Raw genomic sequence first — 7,508 nt, 5'->3', positions numbered from 1 at the left:
AGCATCTGATCAAAGCTGAACAGGGAAATTGTTTTTTTAAAATCTAACATTTTAAACTGTAAGGGCTAGAATCAAGGAAACATTATACATTTGCTGAATAAATGACTTCAGGGAGTTGTGGCAAATAGAAAGCACAGCCTCTTTGGATTCTAAAGTTTTACATATCAGGATGTAGGAAAAATGCTCTGATCCTTAGAGTGTCTTAAAAAATAAGCAAACTCTTAGTTTTTCTCTGGGAATTAACAGTATAAGTATTATTAAGTGTGAGCACCTGTATAAAAGCAGATGTTTTGGGAGTTTGATGGTCTGGAGCATTCAGGTTCACGGTAACACAATGCTAAGAAGGAAAGACCTCAGCAACGGTCTTAGAGAAGCAATCGTTAATGTCCATGGAAAGGGTTACAAGGCCATTTTTAAACTGAGCAATCACAGATTCAACCATAAAGTCAGAGGCGAGGTTATCTGCAAAGCAGCCAAGGCCCAAGCACAGGGGCAAATCTATAGAATGGCCCAAAGTCCTTAGACCTTAACCAAACTAAAATGGTGTGAACCTTAAGAGAGCTGTGCATAAACAATGACCTGCAGACTTTAGTCAACTAAGCAAAGTTGTAAAGAAGGATAGGTCAGAAGTAGGGCTGGGCGATATGGCTTAAAATCCATATCGCGGTATAATTTGAAGCATGTGCGGTAACGATATATATCGCAATATATTCTTTTCTTCTGTATAACGTATTTTACACACTATAAGGCACACTTTAAATCCTTTAATTTTCTCAAAAATTGACATTGTGCCTTATGTATGAATTCTGGTTGTGCTTACTGACCTCGAACCAATTTTATGTTGTACACGCCTCTTCAGATGCAGAAATCTGTCAAAAATGTTTTAGTACGACTTTGGTAAGCTATGAAGGCGCACTGCTTGATGGATTGCCAGAGCATTACGGCTGCCGAAGTCAGGAGCATTGTGGAGTAATCTGGGTCCAAAATAGGCAAACGAAAACTGCGGCATCACTGAGAGTTAAAAACTGTCTAAATTCTTTCATCTTTAATAAAATGATCAGCGTTGCTGCTTTATCAGGTGTAACAATTACGTTTAACATCCAGGCATCCATGAAAACAGAATGTATTAAATTCAACGGAGTGAGAAGTTAGCAGGAAGTTAGCTCACTAGTTTCCACCTAAACATGATATAGCATGTTCTGACTGAGGATTAATGAAAAAATTAAAACATACAGCTCTGCTATCACTTCCAACATAAATGAAGACAAAAAAGTAAACAGCAGTGACTTTTGTAGGGTTACTGAAATCAGACTAGCTGATATATAATGATGTCCTACGTGATCGCTAGCAAAACAGCTACGTTAGCATTAGGGCTGCCACAAACGATTATTTTGATAGTTGACTATTCACAGATTATTTTTGCGATTAGTCAACTAATCAGATCATCATCCATTGGACGTACAGCGTACAGCTTATTGCACCAGCAGCATCTGCTCTTATATAACTATCATTAGCTTACAGCTTTAAGTGTTTAAGGTATGTGCTAACTAGAAATAAAGACAAGATGATAGTTTATTAAATTTTAATGAAATTTACAGATTGTTTCAGTGAAGTTTAACTTCTTGCTATCTAAAATATAACAGGACACCGGAGTATATTCGCGAGCATCTCACACTTCTGATAATCAGCTGTCTGCTTGATGTTTATTCAGCTGTGTAAAAACTAACTTTAATTTCAGCCAAACAGATTTACTCAGGAACAAATAAAATACTAAAAAAAGCCAAACAATAACATTTTTAAGTTATCTAAGTGACTTATTCATGTTAAACCTGAGTAGCGAAAGACGGCGGTGGGTTTGAAAACGATTTGCCAGGAGTCCGGTGTTCTCAGCGGCTCTAGTGAACCTTGCCCCCAGCTAGCTATTGAGCTAGTGGGTAACAGACGTCTCCGAAAACGTCGGAGCGCTTTTGAAAATATGTAGTGTCTTGATAAGATATGAGGTTTACACAGTTACATTCTCACCTGAAAATGTTAAACGTTTATTTTGTGACCCAGAAAGAATAATAAGAGTAATATTAAAACTAACTAGCTGCCGCCATTGTTGGAAACTGAGCTGGGCCGCGCTATGAATTCTGGGACAGAGCTACTTCTTCTTCGGGGTTTAACGGCAGCTGGCATCCTTGTACATGCAGTGCTGCTATCTTCTGTTTCAGTCCGTTATTACACTCTTAAATCCTACTACGTGCGTCTTTTGTGATCTTACAAAGCTTCAAACGACACGTCGACTATTAAATCATTCGTCGCCGATTTTAATAGTCGACGTAATCGTGACTAGTCGACTAATCGTGGCAGCCCTATTTAACATAATATTAGCACAGTAAAGCTGAAGGATGAACGCTAACCTTTTTCCACTCGATAAAAGTTAACGTGAGGGTTTCTGGTGGTTGGGGACAAATGCAATTGCATAGCAGGATGCTATAAACGGACCAAACTTCAGTCAGGAGAACAACTGAGATAATCCATCCACAATACGAGGTTAGTTATTAATATACTGCAACAACATGGGAATAGAGCAGCTGCGAGAGAATTCAGCATTAATGAATCAATGGTAGGGAAGTGGAGGAGCCGCAGTAATTTGCAGATGATGTTGTTTGCAGTCGCTGCAATGCTTTCGACCAAAACAGGCGCAGCTCAATGACACCATCAACATGCGCTATCACGGTAGAGGGGTATAGTCAAAATCTCTACCGTTCGTTGGCCAAATTTATATCGTTTCTACCTTTTCTGCTGCCCACCCCTAGTCAGAAGTCCTCCATAATGATACCAGAGGCTGAAAGTCACACAGTAAACAACCATTTCAAATTATTGCTGCTAAATGTAGCTCTATAAGCTGCTGAATCATAGGGTATACTTAGTTTTTCACTGCTTCAGTATTTTGTTTTAGTTTTTGTTAACACTTAACACAATCTTTCATTTGTATTATTTACATTGTTTTAAGAACTGGTAAGGACTTAATGTTCTGATATGCAAAACCTAAAACTGACAGTGTACTTTCTTTTTACATTACTTTGCAAAATTTTCACTTCACTGTATTTTACTTGGAGCCATAAGATTGAAAAACATTCAGTGCGATTTCAAACAACTGGCTACTTACGAGCTTTTGATCCTTTCATGTTGGGATCCAGGAGTGATGAAACCTCAGCAAATGCGATCTGGCTAGCGGACTCTGTATTTTCGCTTGAGCTTTGTGGGAGATCCTGATTCGCAGGTAAATTCTCAGTCTGGACTGGGGCAGAAACCTGCATCAGAGGCTGAATATGAGGCTGTATGGTGTTCATTTCCATCTGGTTCTGGTCTAGTGGAGGCTGACCTTGTGCCTGAGGGAGGACTAATGTGCTTTCAGCTAAACCCTGTAGACCCATGCTCCCTTGTGGAGCACTGCCATTTTGCTCTGAAGACACCTGAAATATGCCCATAACTGGCTTTACAACTGTGAAAACCACGTTCCCCTGGTTATCCAGGCTCACCATTCGGGCAGATGGGTCCATGTCTTTGTTGAAATATTACCTTGCTAACTGCAGCAGAAGGAGAAGAGGCTTTAATTATCAGTTCAGATTGCCCTAGAGGCCCATGTAGTGTTACAGTATACTCTTATGGGCTTAAATGGTTATAGTTAAAGCTGACCTTACAAAACGGGAACATATGCCAGCTGACTCCCTTATCGTTCAGGTAAAACCTAAACTTTTACTTTTCCCTTGTTTTGTCCTGCTGTGTGACACTTGTATTCACTCATGGCAACAATACAGCAGAAATGCCATTCTGTAGATAAGAAGAAAAAGATAAATTAGGACATATTAGTCTGTCAGTAAATAGGATAACGTACATTTGCTGCAGTCCACAGAGTTAAATGTACAGGTGAGATGTATTCAAATGACATTTGAATTATTCAAAAAGCAGGAAATGTTCATAATAAACGAAGACTTCTATTGTCATAAAACAAACAAAAACCAACTCGATGAACTGCATTTTTACATGTTTCCAATTTTTTTCTGATTCACAGAAACAGTTTCATTTGTCAGTGTATTTTAGGAAAGTGCTGGAAATAACCTGGTTATATCAAAACTATCAAGCCAAATAATTGTTCAAGACATATATTAGAAAATTGATTAATGATTGAAATATTCTGAGTGCGGGAGATACAAATGACCTCCAAATTTCCTGGTTTTAGTTTCTTACATGTGATACTGGTTATGTTATTTTTGAATGTGATAAAAATATCAGATTTTTAGAGCCCCTGGAAAATCACAATACCACTTCCAAAGTGCTATAGATGCACATACAGTCACCAGCCACTACATTAGGTACACCTGAGCAACTGCTTGAAGTATAAAGGCCGCTCTGAAGAGAAAAGGGGCTCCAACCCGGTACTAGACCTAATAATACAGAGGCTAATGAGTATATATGTCAATCTAGAGATCTGGGACACAAGGAGACGATTCAGAGAAAAAAGACAATAAGAGAAAAAACAATGCTCTCCAACGTCCAACCATCAACTTGAGTGTGGAAGATGTGGAAAATAAATTATTAAAGGATAAACAAAATGTAAAAAATCTCAGACCTGTGGCTTCACGTACAGTTTAGCAACTGAAAGGACTGCATCATCAGCACGTGCTACACCTTACAACGTCACCTTACAGCAGCCAAGTGATGGTGCAAGTTAGAGGTCACAGCTCGGCTGCTTTGTGAGAGGAGTCAAATTAAAACATCCGTATTTTAGCTCAAAGAGCTAATATGTTTCTGTTCAAGATTACGTAAAACAATTAAACTCATAAGAGCTTTGAAAGGCAGGAACAATCGAGATGAATAAGTTTGAGTCTCGCGCCCACTCGCACGGATGGCCAGCGTTGATGTGCAAACAAGTTTTTTTTTTTAAAGTTTACTTCAGAAAGTTTAGAAGAAGTTAAAAACAACTGATACTTGATGTAGCAACCGCGCCTGACTTTTAAAGCTACCAGCTAAAGACGCCAATTTCATCAACGCGTCCGCATTTAAAGTGTCTAACATTCATCATGGCTGCCTTGCTCCCACTGTGTTTCTCCGTGGGGCGAGCCTGAAACGTTACACAAAGCTGGCGAAACTGAGGCAGACCTTTGCGTTTCTGGACGGGACACACCAAATTCACAAGCCCTAACCTTGGGTGCAACTAGTGACGGCAGTCCCACTCACCGAAATGCCGTCTAGTTTTTCCTAAAAGGACACTGATCCTAGAACGGTCCGCGTCGAAGCCAGCGACATTTTCTCTTCTTCTCTGCAGTTTCTTCAGCGGGTTGCAAATCAGCTGTGTCCACTACCGCCCAGGAGCCGTAATCCCCTCTCTCATTGGTCAACTCACACATCAATCACACAACAAGCGAGTTATTATTGGGCAAGAATGTAGTCAGTAGCCCACAGAGGGCGGTATTTCCGACTCGCTTTTTTTCTTTGATCAAATACACATGTATGAAGATGTATTTGTTTTCTTCTTTTAAAATGTAATTCTACCACAAAACTATTTAGTAAAATATAGAAGACCAGGAGTTTTTATAATAATCTACTTTCTTTTAATCTGGACGATATATTCAGTTCTCTGCTTTTAGCTGGAAGCAGAAGTTTTGACAGTATAATAGGTTAGTTAGCGGATTTCCCCCCAGTTTTATTACAGGTTGAACCATACGTGAATATATGATGGTTAAATAATGTCCAAATATAGAGACACATCCTTCAGCATAGTGTTGGTTGGTCATGACTCAGTGAAAAACATATTCTCCAGTTGTTACACTGTGTGTGTGTGTGTGTGTGTGTGTGTGTGTGTGTGTGTATAATGGCTACAGTTTTAGGGTATGGCGAAATTATAAGGTACACATAAGCATCTGAGAAAAAAAACAATAAAAAAAAGTGAAGTATACATAATATTACCAATTTAAAAAGATTATAATACTTTTTTTAAAAACGGAATTATAAATACAAAATCAATTAAAGTCGCCCGCATTTTCCAGGGGATACATGCAAAGACTGGATTAACACTGGAGTATAAAAATAAAACGTGATTACACAAGAAAAAAAATACCTTACTGCAATTTAAATGGTCAACCATGGCCTTCGCGCCCCCCCTACTGGACATATGTGAATATTACACAAGATAGACGAGTGTTACAGATGTTACAGACTTTGCAGGCAAAGTAAACGCACAACAAAAACACATGCTTTGTTTTTTGGATACTTCGGATCAATTTATTTAGGTACAAATTTAAAAAAATGTACAAAATAAAGAATAGAAAGTTGCAATTATGAAAACAATATGAATGAAATAATAATAATGGCTTAAATACACTGAGGGATAACGAGGGGGGATGAGCCACAGGAGGAGAGCACAGCTGAGAGTAATTAAGCAGGACGAGCAAGGGAAGCAAAACTAGAAACATTAACATAGAACAGACTGTGAAAGTAAAACAGGAAACACACTGACGGAACTCAAGACATGTGAACTTAACAGACTGTGGGAGACAGAACATAGGGATCTGAAACATGGAACAGAAAGGCACAGTAGATCAACATGAACATAACAACGCCACAGGGGAAGAGTAAAACTGAACACGATGAACACAGAAACACCAGACCTCTTCACAATAAAACAGGAAACATAATGAGACGTAGACATGACAACCCAAACTTCACATTGTAAGACACAGACATGAAACACATGAAGAGCAGGGGAGATTTACCATAGTTGGAAACACGAGGGGAAAATAATAAGACCTAGAAACACTTAAGCATGATAACAAATGAACTTAGGAACCTGAAGGGCTTACATAAACTAAAACATCAAAATGAACTAAAACTCAAAACACTGGGTCATAAGACCCAGGATCATGACACATAATGCTCACATACTCACCATCAATGAACTATCTCTGCTGCTGAATAATTTCTTCGCACAGGTGTCTGTGCTGTTCAAAACGCTGCACCACAAAGTTTTTCTGTCGGATCACGTTGTCTTTGAGCAGAGCGTGGGACTGCATCTCTGCGTTTTCAATCTCCAGCTCGTGGACCTTACAGAGAAGTCCTAGGACCTCGCGTTGCTCCTCTGAGCTAACCCGCCGCGGCAGCAGCTCCTCCAAGCGCCGGGCCTGATCCCGAAGCTCCAGAAACCTACGCTCAAGCAACGCCTTTAAACAAAAGGTATAAAGGCACATTTTAAAAAGCAGACTGTATTTCAGACACTAAAAATATTATGTATGCACTACAGTCAAAGGTTTTATGAGAACGATTCTGTTTTCTGCTATTTTTTTCTAGTTGTAGACAGACATTCCCACCTTCTCCTTGTGAATCTTTTTCTGTTCAGCCATGAGTGCAACCAGATTTTCTCGAGCTATTGCCACCTCCTGAGTCTCCGTGGTGTCTGGAGGAGACTCTGAGGAATCAGAGTCCTTCTCGCTTTCATCCTTATTGACACTTTCCTTCCTCCTCTC

Source organism: Pundamilia nyererei, unplaced genomic scaffold (genome assembly GCF_000239375.1).
Source record: "Pundamilia nyererei isolate P.nyererei 1_Seehausen unplaced genomic scaffold, PunNye1.0 scaffold00017, whole genome shotgun sequence".
Classification (NCBI taxonomy): domain Eukaryota; kingdom Metazoa; phylum Chordata; class Actinopteri; order Cichliformes; family Cichlidae; genus Pundamilia; species Pundamilia nyererei.
Note: the sequence above shows the minus strand (reverse complement) of the source record.